The sequence below is a fragment of the Pteropus vampyrus genome, unplaced genomic scaffold (assembly GCF_000151845.1).
Source record: "Pteropus vampyrus isolate Shadow unplaced genomic scaffold, Pvam_2.0 Scaffold1206, whole genome shotgun sequence".
In the NCBI taxonomy this organism is placed as follows: domain Eukaryota; kingdom Metazoa; phylum Chordata; class Mammalia; order Chiroptera; family Pteropodidae; genus Pteropus; species Pteropus vampyrus.
The window spans coordinates 281,408-296,983 of record NW_011889987.1 but is presented as its reverse complement, the minus strand read 5'-3'; positions in this window follow the sequence as shown (position 1 = coordinate 296,983).

Genomic DNA, 15,576 nt, shown 5'->3' with positions numbered 1-15,576 from the left:
CAATAAGTACAAGGGAGACTGGGACCCATGGCACTAAGCATATCCTCTTTGAAAACTAGTATTAGAAGACCTTACCACACAGGGCAAGACTATCTTCAGGTAAGAGAATCTTAACTCGAAACCTAGGACCTTGTCTCCTGTCCAGATTTTTAATCAGGAACGAGAATGCTGACCTTGGTTTGCAGTTTCAATCCCTTCTCCTGTTTCCAGGAAGTAGAGCTGAGAAATTCACACACAGCATTTCTTCTGACTTCCCCTAAGAGACCGAAGTGGTTTCCTGGGCCCACAATTCTAAGCTTGTCCTATCTGTATTAATGTTGCCTTCAGTCTTAGGCCCAGGAAAACAAATGTTCTTTGTGGAAGAGAAACTAAAACCAAGATTGTGAAAAAAGGCACCAATTCTGGAACTCCTAAAAGGAACTAGTTGGCAGCCACAGGCCCACAAGGTCAAGAACATCCAATTAGTTACAAGACCAGACTGAAGACAGGCCCACAACACTTAGCCTGGCCCAAGAAATACTTGGGGAGACCCTGGACCACAGAACCATGCTGTCATCTTCTAGGAGGTGGAAGAATGAAGGACTAGGTTCACAGGACCAAGATAGGCTTCTTTTAAAGGATTTACAATAGAAATTTGGGCCAAAGACACCAACCTTGTGTCATCCTAACAGTCCGTTCAGCACAAACTTGTCCAATGTCACCAATTTTTCCCTTTTGGCATTGATTGAAAGGTGACTGTTACCTACAGCGCCAAGCCTTTCCTCAGGTAAGAGAAGGTATTTTGAGCACTTAGAAACTTGGCACAAAACCTGGACTCTTCTTTCAGGAACTCAATTGGGTAGCTTGGACGCATGGCCAAGCATCGTTTCTATTTCCGGGAAGTAGAGTGGAGACCTAGAAACACAGAATATAGTTTATCTTTTCTGAATGGAAGCTTAGGTAGAGGACTTGACACACAGTAACAGGATTGTCATGGTAGAAAAAAAAAAAGTCAGTAGAATTCCATGGCCCAGGACACAGTCCTCTACCCAGATCAAGGGAAGTAGGATGAATGTTTGAAAACAAGACACCATGCCAGTCTCATTTTCAACATAAACTTGAGTGGAAATTGTTGCACACTCATTCAAGGCTATTCCATTCTATGAAGTATAGTGAAAACTTACATCTGCAGTAACAAGCCTAGTCACCTGGTATACACAACTCCCTCGGGTTCTTCCTTGACCCCAAGTGAATTCCACGAGGTGTTCACCTGACTGCCTTGTGATTTCCTATTGATTGGAACATGATTTTCAAGTGACTTCCACCTTATTCCTCTACCTTAATTCTCAAACAAGTGCTGTCAAAACACATCTCATAAACTCTTCATTTTCAATTTTTAATTTTGGATCCACTGTCTGTTAAGCACATCCCTCTCAACTGTAGTGGCCTAAGGTCCGCATACAAGAATAGTGCAGGAGTCGCACCTGAAGTCGTTAAGAGTTATGCTAACAATGGCTCAGACTATTGCTACAATACAGCAAATGGCGACTGCTGTGTCCAACATTCTAAACTAGCTGCTGCAAGCATACTCAGACTCCAAATTTCAACGTGGTTAATGTGCAACAGCCGTTCCCATTGCCTTCAAGCAGATTTTCTGATCACGGATGAAACCTCAATCCAGTTATGTAACAACAATTATCTGGTAGCTTACATTGCTGTCTGTAAGCAAGTCTTATCATGCAGACTTGACCTTTCCATTGAAGGGCAGTGAGGTGGCTGTCTCAGCCAAGTTGTTACACGTAGACTCTCATTTTCTCAGTGTTTATGTGAATTTTACCAAGAAATGTAGAAGAGTAACTCAAAAGTGAGTGCCACACCATCACTCCAATGTGACCTGATCTCCCTGTAATGCCCTCAGACCAGTCTCTTGATGGTTACGTGATTCCACCGGGCAGCCACATGAATATCATAAGATTCCATAGTTCCAGCAACGAGAATTTCACGTGACTTCCACTTCACTTGCTACTGGCTAAATCAAGGGTTTTCAAAACACATTGAAGGAATTGCTGCATTATCACTAGAGCAGCTTTCTTTCCATGGTCCTTAAGCCAGACCCTTTCAGACTGGTCCATTCTAAGAAGTAGAGTGAAAATTTATGCTCAGCAACAAGACTAGTAACCTGGTAGACACAAGATTCCCACGGGATCTTCTTAGATCTCCATGTGAATTCCTTGAGGTACTCACATGAGTGACGCATGATTCTCTAGTGATTGCTATGTGATTTTCAGGTGACTTTCACCTTATTCCTCTTCCCCTATTCTCAACCAATTGTTTTCAAAACACATCTCATAAACTCTTCATTTTCAATATTTCACTTTTGATATATATATATTGGCCGTTAAGCAATTCTCTATCGACAGCAGTGGCCTTTGGTCCGTATCGAAGGATAGTGTGGGAGTCGCAAATGAAGCCGTTAAATGTTATCATCACTAATGTGCAGTGCATGGCCCATAGACCAAAGCTCTCTACTCTTACAGAACAGAAAGGAGACCTCTGTTCATGATAACAGTACTGTCCTCCATTCAAATGATATAGACTGGAGACCCAGGACCATGACACAAAGCCAGTCTTTCCCTATCAATATTACTCTGGAGCACTGGTCTAAAGCCAGCAAGCCTGTCCTTTTTGAAAATTAGTAAATTGGAGACCTTAATCCACAAGGCCAGTCTTTCCTCTGCTAAGAATATCTTTCTTGGAGAACTAGAACCTTGGCTCCATGTCTGGAATTTCTTTTAGGGGAGAGAGTGGAGACTTTAGCTTTTAGTTCCAATATCTTCACCTTTTCTATGAGGTAGAGGTGAGAGAGCCACAGCATTTCTTATCTCTTTTCCTAAGAGAGGAGGCCCATGGTCTAAGCCTGTCCTCTCTGAATGAATGTCGAGTGGTGTCCTGGGCCCACAGCAACTATCCTGTATTTATGTAGGGAGACTAGAATGCAGACTTAGGCCTATGATAGCAAGCCTGAACTCTCTTCTCAAAAACTAGAGTTCAGGCCCAGGCTCTCAAAGTCAAGACCATCTATTGATAATAGACTAGATGAAACAACTACTCACACTACACCCAAGGTAACCCCAGTGAACAGAAACTCATATGGAGTTCATGGACCACAACCAAATCTGACTTCTCTGAACAAAAGATTGAATGGAGTTGTCCTGTTGTATCAGCAACCCTGTCTTCCCTTGAAAGGATGTGGAGTGGAGACATGGTCCCAAGGCACAAAGCCTGTCTTTTTCTAATAATAAGTACTAAAGAGATTGGGACCCATTACAGTAAACCTTTCCTCTGTGAAAACTATGATAGAGGAGATCTTACCCCACTGGGCAAGCCTGTTGTCAGTTAACAAAATCTTAACTCTAAACGTAAATTCTTGGCTCCTGCCTAGATTTTTAATCAGAAACCAGAGTGCTGACCTTGGTTTATACTTCCAGTCTTTTCCCCTATTTCCAGGAAGTAGAGCTGAAAAATTAACTCACAGCATTTCTTCTGTTTATCCTTAACAGATACTTAACAGGTGGCATGGACCCACGATTCTAAGCCTGTCCTCTCTGAACGAATGTCACTTCGAGTCCTAGGCACCCAGCAACAAGCCTTCTTTATAGAAGAAAAACTGGAACGGAGACTGTGGAAATTGGCACCAAGCTTGGACCTCCTCAAAAGAACAGGTTAGCAGCCCAGGCCCACAAGATCGAGACCATTCAATTGGAAACAAAGTCAAGACTGAAGATGTAGGCCCACAACACCCATACTAGCTGTAAGAACTTCTTGGGGAGACCTTGGCCCACAGAACCAAGATGTCATCTACTGGGAGGTGAAAGAATGGAGGACTCGGTTCACAGCACAAGACTATCCTGTCTTTAAAGCATTTGCAAAGGAAATTTGACCCAATAACACCAATGATGTGTCTCCTTAAGAGTCCATTCTACACAATCTAGACCCATCTCACAAATTTTCTCTTCTGGCAGTTATTGAAAGGTGAGTGTAACCTATAGCACCAAGTCTTTCCCCTAGTAAGAGAAGATACTATGGGCGCTTACAAACTTGGCACAAAGTCTAGACTCTTTTTTCAGAGTCTCAACTGGGGAGCTTGGAAGTACATCCAGCAGTGGTCCTATTTCAAGGAAGTAGAGTGGAGATTTTGGCCCATGGAATCTAGAATAATTTTTCTTAACAAAACCTTTGATGGAGGACTTGGCACACGGTGACAAGACCGTCTCGGTAGAAAAAAAAAAATAGGTTGATAGAAGTCCATGACTCAAGAACCAGTACTGTGCCTGCATCAGAGGAAGTAGAGTGGAGGTTTAAAAACACGACACCATGCCGCTCTCATTTTCAAGGAAAATTCGAGAGGAAACCGTTTCACGCACACTCGAACCTGGTTAATTCTAACAAGTAGAGTGAAAACCTACACCCACTGTAATAAACTTGATATCTGGTAGACAAATGATTCCATGAGGTCTTCCATGACTCCCTTGTGAATCCCGTGAGGTGTTCATGTGACCGCTGCATGATTCTCCAGTGATTACGGTGTGATTTTCAGGTGACTTCCACCTTGTTCCGCTTCCCCTATCCTCGACCAAGTGTTTTCAAAACATGTTTCATAATCTGCACATTTTTAATATTTCAGCATCGATGCATTGGCCATAAATCAATTCCCTCTCAACAGTAGTGCCCTAAGATTCACATCCAAGAATAATACGGGAGTCACACCTGAAGCAGTTTAGAGATATGCTCACAAAAACTCAGCTTTTTTGCTCTAATACTGCAAAATTTCCTGCTCTTTCCACTGCTCTAAGGTAGCTTCCTCAAACAGATTCAGCTCCAAATTTCAAGGCGGTTACTGTGCAACAGCCGCTCCCATTGCCTTCAAGCAGGTGGCCTGACCATAGCCAAAACCTCAGGCCAGTTATCTAAGGATCATTGTCTGGTAGCCTACACTGTTGTCCTCAAGCAAGTCTTCTCATGCACACCTGAACTTTTGATTAAAGGGCAGTAAGGTGGTTGTCTGGGCTGTGCTCTGTTACACACAGATTCTCATTTTCTCAGTGTTTATGTGAATTTTACCATGAAACATAGAAGGGTAACTCAAAAGTGAGCATCACACCATCACTCAATGTCAAGTGATCTCCTTGTGATGCCCTCAGGCTAATCTCTTGTTAGTTACGTGATGGCTGTGGGCAGCCACGTGAGTATCGTGAGATTCCCGCATTCTTTCTATGCAATTTCAGGTGACTTTCACCTCGTATTCCTATCCTGGCCTAAACCAATGGTTTCCTGAACACATTGAAGGAAGTGCTTCAATATCAATATCTCACCTTCCTTTTTATGGTCGTTAAGACAGTCCCTCTAAGGATTTGTTGTCTGAAGTTTGCTGTTGAGAAATTTCGAGGCAGCCATTCTTTCTGCCATGAAGAGGTATCCTCACAATGACTCAGCACTTTACTACAATACAGCAAAATGTCAGCTGTTGTTTCCAATGCTATGCAGTCGCTTCCTCACAGCACATTCAGCCTCCACGTTTCAACGCAGCCAATATGCGACCGCCTCCTCTACTGCCATAAGCTGATTTCCTGACAACAGACAAAACTTGAGGCGTATTAAGGATCAGTCTGGCCATATATACCATTGACCTCAAGTAAGTTTTGTAATGTGGACACAACATTTGATTGCAGGTCAGTTAGAGGCTATCTCAGCCACCTTCTGTCACACAGACTAATGTTTTCTCAGTGTTTATATAAATTTTATCAAGTGATATGTAGTTGTCATTCAGCAGGGAGCACTACATCATTTTCTTCTGTCACATGATCTCCACATGTCAGACATACCAGTCTTTTGATGGGCACATGATTACTGCATGGTGATCTCCTGATCCTGTCTTGACTCCCATCGGGCCATGTTCCCAAGGTTAACACTGTCTAATTTTGAACAAATTAGACAAACAAACTAGTCACACTACCAAGAACCTAGACCTTGCGACGAGAACTAATGTGAAGTGCTTGGACCACAAACAAACCTGTCCACTCTTACAGAAAAGAAAGGAGATCTCCATTCATGAACAGTACTGTCCTCCCTTCAAAAGATGTAGATTGGAGACCTGCACCCATGACACAAAGCCAGTCTCTTTTAACACTAATACAATAGAATCCTGCTCTAAAGCCATGTAGCCTGTCCTTGTTGAAAGTTAGTAGATTGGAGACCTGAAACCACAAAACCAGTCTTTCCTCTGGTAAGAATATCTTTCTTGTAGAACTAAAACCTTGGCTCCTTGTCTGGAATTTTTCTGAGGAACGAGAATGGTAGCTTTGGCTTGCAGTTCCAATCCCTTCACCTTTTCCAGCATGTAGAGCTCAGGCAAAGTCTTACAGCATTGCATCTGTTTTTTTGTTTGTTTGTTTGTTTGTTTTTGTTTTGTTTTGTTTTGTTTTTGCTAACAGAGATTGAAGTGGTGGCTTGAGCCCATGATTCTAAGCCTCTCCTCTCTGAGCGAATTTCGAGTGGTATCCTAGGTGCACAACAATAAACCTGTCTTTATGCAAGGGAAACTAGAATAGAGACTTAAGCCTGTGACACCAAACCTGGACTCTCTTCACAGGAACTGGAGTGTGGGCCCAGGCTACCAAAGTCAAGACCATCTAATTTATAACAGACTACATGAAACAAATACTCACACTATAACTAACGTAGCCACTGTGAACAGAAAGTCATGTGCAGTATACGGCCCACGAACAAAGCTGTCTTATCTGAACAGAAGGAAGAATGAAGACTTCTGTTCATATCAGCAAAAGTGTCTTCCCGTGTAAGGATTTGGAATGATGACACTGGCCCAAAGCACAAAGCTTGTCCTTTCCTAACAATAAATATAAGGGAGACAGAGACTCTTGGCAATAAACCTGTCCTCTCTCAAAACTAGGAGAGAAGAGATCTTACCCTACAGGGCAAGCCTGTCCTCAGGTAAGAGAATCTTAACTCGAGACCTAGGACCTTGTCTCATGATTAGATTTCTAATCAAGAACCAGAAAGCTGACCTTGGTTTGTCGTTTCAATCTGTACCCTTATTCCAGGAAGTAGAGCTGAGAAATTGACTCACAGCAATTCTTCAGTCTTTCTCTAACAGAGAGTGAAAGGGTGGCCTGCGCCCACGGTTCTAAGCCTGTCCTCTCTGAATGAATGTCACCTGGAGTCCTAGGCACACAGCAAGAAGCCTTCATTATGAAAGAGAAACTAGAATGGAGAAAGTGGAAATTGGCAGCAAGCCTGGACCTCCTCAAACAACTAGTTGACAGTCTCAGGCATACAAGGTAAAGACCATCCAATTGATAACAAAATCCAGAATGAAGATCTAGGACCACAACACCCAGCTCAGCTCCCTCCTATAAGAACTTCTTGGGGAGACCTTGGCCCACAGAACCAAGATGTCATCTCCTAAAGAAAGAAGAATGGAGAAGTCTGTTCATGGCACCAGGATTGTCCTCCCTTTATAGCGTTGTGATAGAAATTTGTACCAACAGCACCAACCTAGCATCATCCTAACAGTCTATTAAGCATAACCTGGTCCCATGTCACAAATTTTTCCTTTTGCCAATTATTGCAAGGTGACCTTAACCTATAGCACCAAGCCTTTCCCCTGGTAAGAGAAGGTAATGTGAGCACTACAAACTTGGCACAAAGAATGGATTCTTTTTCAGGAACTCGATTGAGGAGCTTGGAAGCACAGCCAAGCATAGTTCCTTTTTCTAGGAAGTAGAGTGCAGTCCTTGCCCACAGGATGTAGTCTGAATTTTCATAAAGTAACCTTTGGTGGAGGAGTCGGCACACGGTAACAAGACCATATCGGTAGAAAAAAAGAAACTGATAGAATTCCATGGCCTATGACCCATTTCTCTGCCTTGATCAGGGGAAGTAGAGGAGATGTTTGAAAACACGACATCATGTAGGTTTCGTTTTCAATATAAACTTCAGAGGAAAACGTTTCACACACACTCAAGCCTGGTTCATTAAAAGTAGAGTCAAACCTATGCGCACATTAACAAGTCTCGTCACCTGGTAGACAAACTATTCCTATAAGGTCTTCTATGGCCTACATGTGAATCCTGCAAGGTGTTCCCATGACTGACGTGAATTTCATGTGACTTCCACCTTATTCCTCTTCCCTTATCCTCAATCAAGTTTTCAATCCAAGTCTCATAAACTGCACATTTTCAATATTTCAGCATTGATGCATTGACCATTAAGCAATTCCTTCTTGACAGTAGTGGCCTAAGGTCAGCATCCAATAATATTAGTCACACCTGAAGCCATTAAGAGTTAATGTCCGAGTAACTCAGCACTTTTCTCTAATACAGCAAAATGGTGATTGCTGTTTCCACCGCTCTAAGGTAGGTTCCTCAAGCAGACTCAACCCCCAATTTCAAGGGAGTTAATTTGCGACAGCCACTCCCATTGCCTTCCAGCAGGTGGCCTGACCATGAACAAATCCACAGTCCAGTTATCTAATGACAATTGTCTGATAGCTTGCACCACTGTCAGCAAACAAGTCTCATGCAGATTTGACCTTTCAATTAAAGATCAATGAGGTGGCTGTCTCAGCCACGCTGTTACACATGGACTCTCCTTTTTTCAAGGTTTATGTAGATTTTACCAAGGAATATAGAAGGGTAACTCAAACTTGTGCACCACACCATAACCCAATGTCATGCGATCTCCCTGTGATGCCCTCAGGCCAGTCTATTGATGGTCACGTGATGCCCGCGGGGCAGCCACGTGAATATCACGAGATTACTGCGCTCTTGCTGTGAGATTTTTCAGATGACTTCCACCTCATTTTCCTCTACTAGCCTAAAGCAACAGTTTCTAGAACACATTGAAGGAACTGCCTCAATGTGAATATCTTGGCTTTCTTTTTAAGGTCATTAAGCCAGTCTCTCTAACAATTTGTAGTCTGAGGTTTGCTATAGAGGACTTCTGAGGCAGCCATTCTTTCCACCATGAAGAGATATCCCCACAATTACTCAGCATTTTACCTACAATACAGCAAAATGGCTGCTCTTGTTTCCACCGCTATGCAGTCGCTTCCTCACAGCACACACAGCCTTTGGATTTCAATGTGGCCAATATATGACCACCTCTTCCACTGTCATAAAGCAGGTTTCCTGGAAACAGACAAAACCTGAGGCAAATTAGAGATCATTGTCTGGCCACATATACTGTTGACCTCAAGTAAGTTTTGTAATGTGGACATGATATTCCATTGGAGGTCAGTTAGGTGGCTGTCTCAGCCACCTTCTTTTACACAGAGACTACGTTTTCTCAGTGTTTATGTGAATTTTGTCAAGTGATATTCCCCTGTCATTCCAAAGAGAGCACTATGTCATCACAATCTCTCACATGATCTCCCTAAGTTTCAAACAGGCCAGCCTCTTGATGGGCATGTGATTCCCACGAGGTGTCACATGATCCTGTCGTGACCCCCACAGGGAGCTGGTCCTGAGTTAACACTGTCTAATGTTGAACAGACTAGGTTAAAACGTACTCACACTACAAATAACATAGACTCTGTGATGGAAACTACTCTGCATTGCATGGCTCATCATCCAAAGCTGTATACACTTATAGAAAAGAAAGAAGACTTTCATTCATGGTAACAGTACTGTCCTCCCTTCATATGATGTAGAATGTAGACCTAGGCCCATGACACAATGCCAGTCTCTTCCTAACAATAATGCAATGGAGCCCTGGTCTAAAGACACCAAGCCTGCCCTCATCGAAAATTAGTAGAATGCAGAACTTAAATCACAAGGCCAGTCTTTCATCTAGTAAGATATTCTTCTTGGAGAACTAGAACTTTGGCTCCGTGTATAGAATTTCTCTTAGGAGAGAGATTGGTGACTTTGGCTTTCAGTTCCAATCCTTTCACCTATTCTAAAAGGTAGAGCTGAGACCTTGTTCCACAGCCTTTCTTCTGTCTTTTCCTAACAGAGACAGAAATGGTGGCCTGGGACACTGGTTCTAAGCCTGTCCTCTGAACGATGGTTGAGTAGTGTCCTAGGAACACAACAACAAGCCTGTCTTTATGCAAGGGGAACTAGAATGGAGACTTAGTCTTGTGACACCAAGCCTGGACTCTCCTCACAGGAACTAGAGTGCACTTCTAGACTCCCAAGGTCAAGACCATCTAACTGATAATAAACTAGACGAAGAAACTACTCACACTACACTGAAGGTAGCCATTGTGAACAGAAACTCGTATGGATTGCATGGCCCACAAACCAAGCTGTCTTCTCTGAACAAAAGGAAGAATGGAGGTCTCCATTTGTACCAGCAACACATTCTTTCTTCAAAAGGATGTGGATGTGGTGGAAAGGAAAGGATGTGGTGGCATGGGTCCAAAGCACAAGCCTGTTTTTCCCTAACAATAAGTTCAGGGATACTGGGACTTATGATAATATAACTATCCTCTCTAAAAAGTAAGATAGAGGAGAGTTTACCCCACAGAGTAAGCCTATCCTCAGGTAAAATAAGCTTAACTTGAGAAGTAGGACCTTGTCTTTTTCCTGGAATTCTAAGCAGGAACCATAGTGCTGACCTTGGTTTGCAGTTCCAATCCCTTCCCCTATTTCCAGGATGTAGAACTGCGAAATTGGCCAACAGCATTTCTTCTGTCTTTCTTTAAAAGAGACCTAAGAGGTGGCCAGGGCCTACGGTTCTAAGCCTGTCCTTTCTGCAAGAATGTCTACTAAGGCCTAAGCCCACAGAAACAAGCCTTCTTTATGGAAGAGAAATTAGAATGGAGGCTGTAGAAATCAGCACCAAGCCTGGACCTCCTCAAAAGATCTAGTTGACAGTCCCAGTCCCACAAGGTCAAAACCATCCAATTAGTAACAAAGTCCAGACTGAAGACCTAGGCTCACATAATCCAACCTAGACTCTGCTACCAGAAACTCTTGGGGAGGCCTTGGCTCCCAGAACCAAGATGCAATCTCCTAGGATGAGGAAGTATTGAGAACTCGATTCACGACACAATACTGTCCTCCCTTTAAATCATTGACGGTAGAATTTTGGGCCAATGGCACCAATATTGTGTCATCCTAACAGTCCATTCAGTACAACATTGTCCCATGTCACCGATTTCCCCTTGGCCAATTATTGAAAGGTGATCATAACCTACAGCACCAAGGCTTTCCCCTGGAAGAGAAGGTAGTGTGGGAACTTAGAAACTTGGCACAAGGCCATGACTTTTTTTCAGGAACTCATTTGGGGAGCTTTGAGCACAGTCAAGTATTGTCCCTATTTCCAGGAAGTAGAGTGGAGACCTTGGGGCACAGAATATAGCCTAAATATTCATAATGAAACATTTGGTACAGGTCTTGGCACATGGCAACAAGACCATCTTGGTAGAAAAAAAAGTTGATAGCAGTCCGTGGCCCATGACCCAGTTATCTGCCTGTATCATTGGAAGTAGAATGGATGTTTGAAAACCAACACCATCATATCTCATTTTCAAGGTAAACTCGAGTGGAAAACATTTCATACACACTAAAGCCTGGTTTATTCTAAGAGGTAGAGTTAAAACCTAGTAGATAAATGATTCCTGTGGAATCTTCCATGACACTCATGTGAATTCCGCAAGGTGTTCACATGACTGCTGCATGATTCCCCATTGATTGCTACGTGATTTTCAGGGGACTTCCACCTGATTCCTCTTTTCCTATCTTCAACCAAGTGATTTCAAAACAGGTCTCATAAACTGCACATTTTCAATATTTCAGCATTGATACATTTGCCATTAAGCAATTCCTTCTAGACAGTAGTGGCCTAAAGTCCACATCGAAGAATAGTGCAGGAGTCGCAGCTGAATCTGTTAAGAGTTATGCTTACAATGGCTCAGCCTTTTTTCTACATTATGTCAAAATGGCGGCTGTGGTTTCCGCCTCTCTAAAGTAGCTTCCTCAAGCAGTCTCAGCCTCCAAATTTCAACGAGATTAATGTGCGACAGCCGCTACAATTACTTTCAAGCAAGACCCTAACAACAGACAGTACTCGAGGTTAATTAAGGATCATTGTCTGCCTGCATATACCATTGAACTCAAGTAAGTTTTGCAATGTGGACACTATATTTCAAAGGAGGTTAGTTAGGAGGCTGTTTTCGGCAACCTACTGTTACACAGAGACTAATGTTTTCTCAGTGTTTATGTGAATTTTATCAAATGATATGCGCTCGTCATTCCAAAGGGAGGAGTACGTCATCCTCATCTGTCACATGATCTCCCTGCATTTCATACAGGCCAGTCTCTTGATGGGCACATGATTCCCACAGGGCCATCATGTGATTCTGTCATTATTCCTGTAGGGCCGTGGTCCCGAAGTTAACACTGTCTAATTTTGAATAGACTAGGCTATGACCTACTCACACTACCAACAACCTAGACCTATATCAGAGACTAATGTGCAGTGCATGAACCACAGAACCATGCTCTCTATCTTTTAGAAAAGAAAGGAGACCTTTGTTCACAGTAACATTACTGTCCTCCCTTCAAATGATGTAGACTGGAGATCCAGGCCCATGATACAAAGCCAGTCTTTTCCTAGCAATAATACAATGGATCTCTAGTCTGAAGCCACCAAGCCTGTCCTCATTGAAATTAGTAGATTGAAGACTTTAAGCTACAAGGCCAATCTTTCCTCTGGTAAGAATATCTTTCTTGGAGAACTAGAACATTTGCTCCATGTCTAGAATTTATCTTAGGAGTGGTAGAGCTGAGACCATGTCCCACAGTATTTCTTCTGTCTTTTACTAACAGAGACTGAAGTTGTAGCCTGGGCCCATGGTTCTAAGCCTGTTCTCCCTAAACAAATGTCTAGTGATGTACTATGTGCAGAGCAACAACCTGTCTTTATGCAAGAGAAACTAGAATGGAGACTTAGGCCTGTGACACCAAGCTTGGACTCCCCTCACAGGAACTAGAGTGCAGACCCAGGAACCCAAGATCAAAACCTTGTAATTGATAACAGACTTGACTAAACAACTACTCACACTACACTCAAGGTAGCCCCCATGAACAGAAACTCATGTGGGTTGCATGGCCCACAAACAAAGCTGTCTTCTCTGAACAAAAGGAAGAATGGAGGCCTCCATTTGCAGCATTAAAACTGTCTTCCCTTGAAAGAATATGGAGTGGTGACACGGGCTCAAGGCACAAAGCCTGTCTTTTCCTAATAATGAGTATAAAGGGGACTGGGATCTATGGCAATAAATATGTCCTCTGTAAAAATTAGGAGAGAGGAGACCTTAACCCACAGGGCAAGCCTGTCTTCAGCTAAGAGAATTATCACTTAAGAACTAGGACCTTATCTCCTGCCAGGATTTCTCATTAGGACCAGAGTGCTGTCTTTGGTTTACAATTCCAATTACTTCCCTTATTTCTAGGAAATAGAGCTGAGTAATTGGCCTACAGCATTGCTTTGGTCTTTGCCTAACAGAGATGAAAGAAGTGGCCTGGACCCACCATTCTAAGCTTATCTTCTCTGAATGAATGTCTCCTGGAGTCAAAAGCACACAACATCAAGCCTGGTTTATGGAAGAGAAAGTAGAATGAAGATTATGGAATTTGGCACCAAGCCTGGTCCTCCTCAAAAAAACAAGTAGGCAGACCAAGGCCCACAATGTTAAGATGATCCAAGGGTAAAAAAAAATCCAGACTGAATACCAAGGCCCACAATACCCAGCCAGGCCCTTCTACCAGAAACTGTTGTAGAGACCTTGGCCCACAGAACCAAGATATCATCTCCTATGAGAATGAAGAATGAAAGACTTGGTTCATGACACAAAGACAATTCTCCCTTTAAAGCATTTATTATATAAATTAGGGCTGATGACACCAAGCTTATGTCATCCTAACAATCCATGCAGCACAACATTGTCCCATGTCACCAATTTCACTTTTTGCCTATTATTGAAAGGTTACTGTAACCTACAGCACCAAGACTTCCCCCTGTTAAGAGAAAGAACTGTGTGCACTTAGAAACTTGGCACAAAGCCTGGACTCTTCTTTCTGGAACTCGATTGGAGAGCTTGGAAGCATGGCCAAGCATTGTTCCTATATGTAGGAAATAGAATGGAGACTTTGGCCCACAGAATATAGCCTAAATTTTCATAATGGAACCATTGGTGGAGGACTTGGCACATGGTAACCACACCATCTTGGGTAGAAAGAAAAATAAATCAATAAAAGTTCATGGCCCATGACCCAGTCCTCTGTGTGGATCATGGGACAATGTGGATGTATGAAAACAGGATACCATGCTGGTCTCTTTTCAAGGTAAACTTGAGTGGAAAATGTTTCACAAACACTCAGGCCTGGTTATTCTAAGAAATAGAGTGAAACCTATGCCCACAGTAACAAGACTAGTCACCTGGTAGACAAACGATTCCCGCTAGGTTTTACATGACCCCCATGTAAATCCCGCGAGGTGTTCCCATGAATGATGCATGTTTTCCTAGTGATTGCTATGTGATTTTCAGGTAACATTAACTCTATTCCTTTTCTCTTTTCCTCAACCAAATGTTTTCAAAACACATCTCATAAACTGCACATTTTCAATATTTCAGCATTGATGCATTGGGCGTTAAGGTATTCCTTCTTAACTGTAGTAGCCTAAGGTCCGCATCAAAGAAGAATGCAGGAGTCATTAAGTGTTATGGTCACAATGACTCAACATTTTTGCTACAATAGAGCAGAATGGTGGCTGCTGTTTCCACCACTCAAAGGTAGCTTCCTCAAGCAGACTGAGCCTCCAAATGTCAACATGGTCAATTTGTGACAGCTGCTCCCATTGACTACAAGCAGGTTTTCTGACCAGAGCCATAACCTCAGGCCAATTATCAAAGGATTACTGTCTACACTGTTGTCCTCAAGCAAGTCCTCTTGCAGTCTTGATCTTTTGATTGAAGGGCAATGACGTGGCTGTCTTGGTCACACTCTGTTACATGTGGACTCTCCTTTTCTCAGTGTTTATGGAAATTTTACCACGAATGTAGAACAGTATCTCAAAAGAGAACATCCGACCATCACTCAATGTCACGAGATCTCCCTGTGAAGCCCTCGGGCCTTTTGCTTGATGGTCACGTGATTCCTTCAGGGCAGGCATGTGAAAATTGCGAGTTTCTCATTTCTTTGTTATATGATTTTCAGGTGCCTTCATTTTCCTCTACTGGCCTAAGCAAGAGTTTCTAGAACATGTGGAAGGAATTGCCTCAATGTCAATATCTCAGCTTTCCTTTTATGGTTGTTAAGCCAGTCCCACTCTGAAGTTGTAGTCTGGGATTTGCTAGAGGAACTATGAGGCAACCATTCTTTCTGCCATGAAGAGGTATCCTCAGGATGAGTCAGCATTTTGCCTACAATACAGCAAAATGGTGGCTGTCATTTTCACCGCTATGCAGTCACTTCCCCAGAGTACACTCAGCCACCAAGTTTCAACGTGGCTGATATGTGACGCTGTCTCCACTGCCACAAAGCAGGTTTCCTGACCACAGAGAAAACC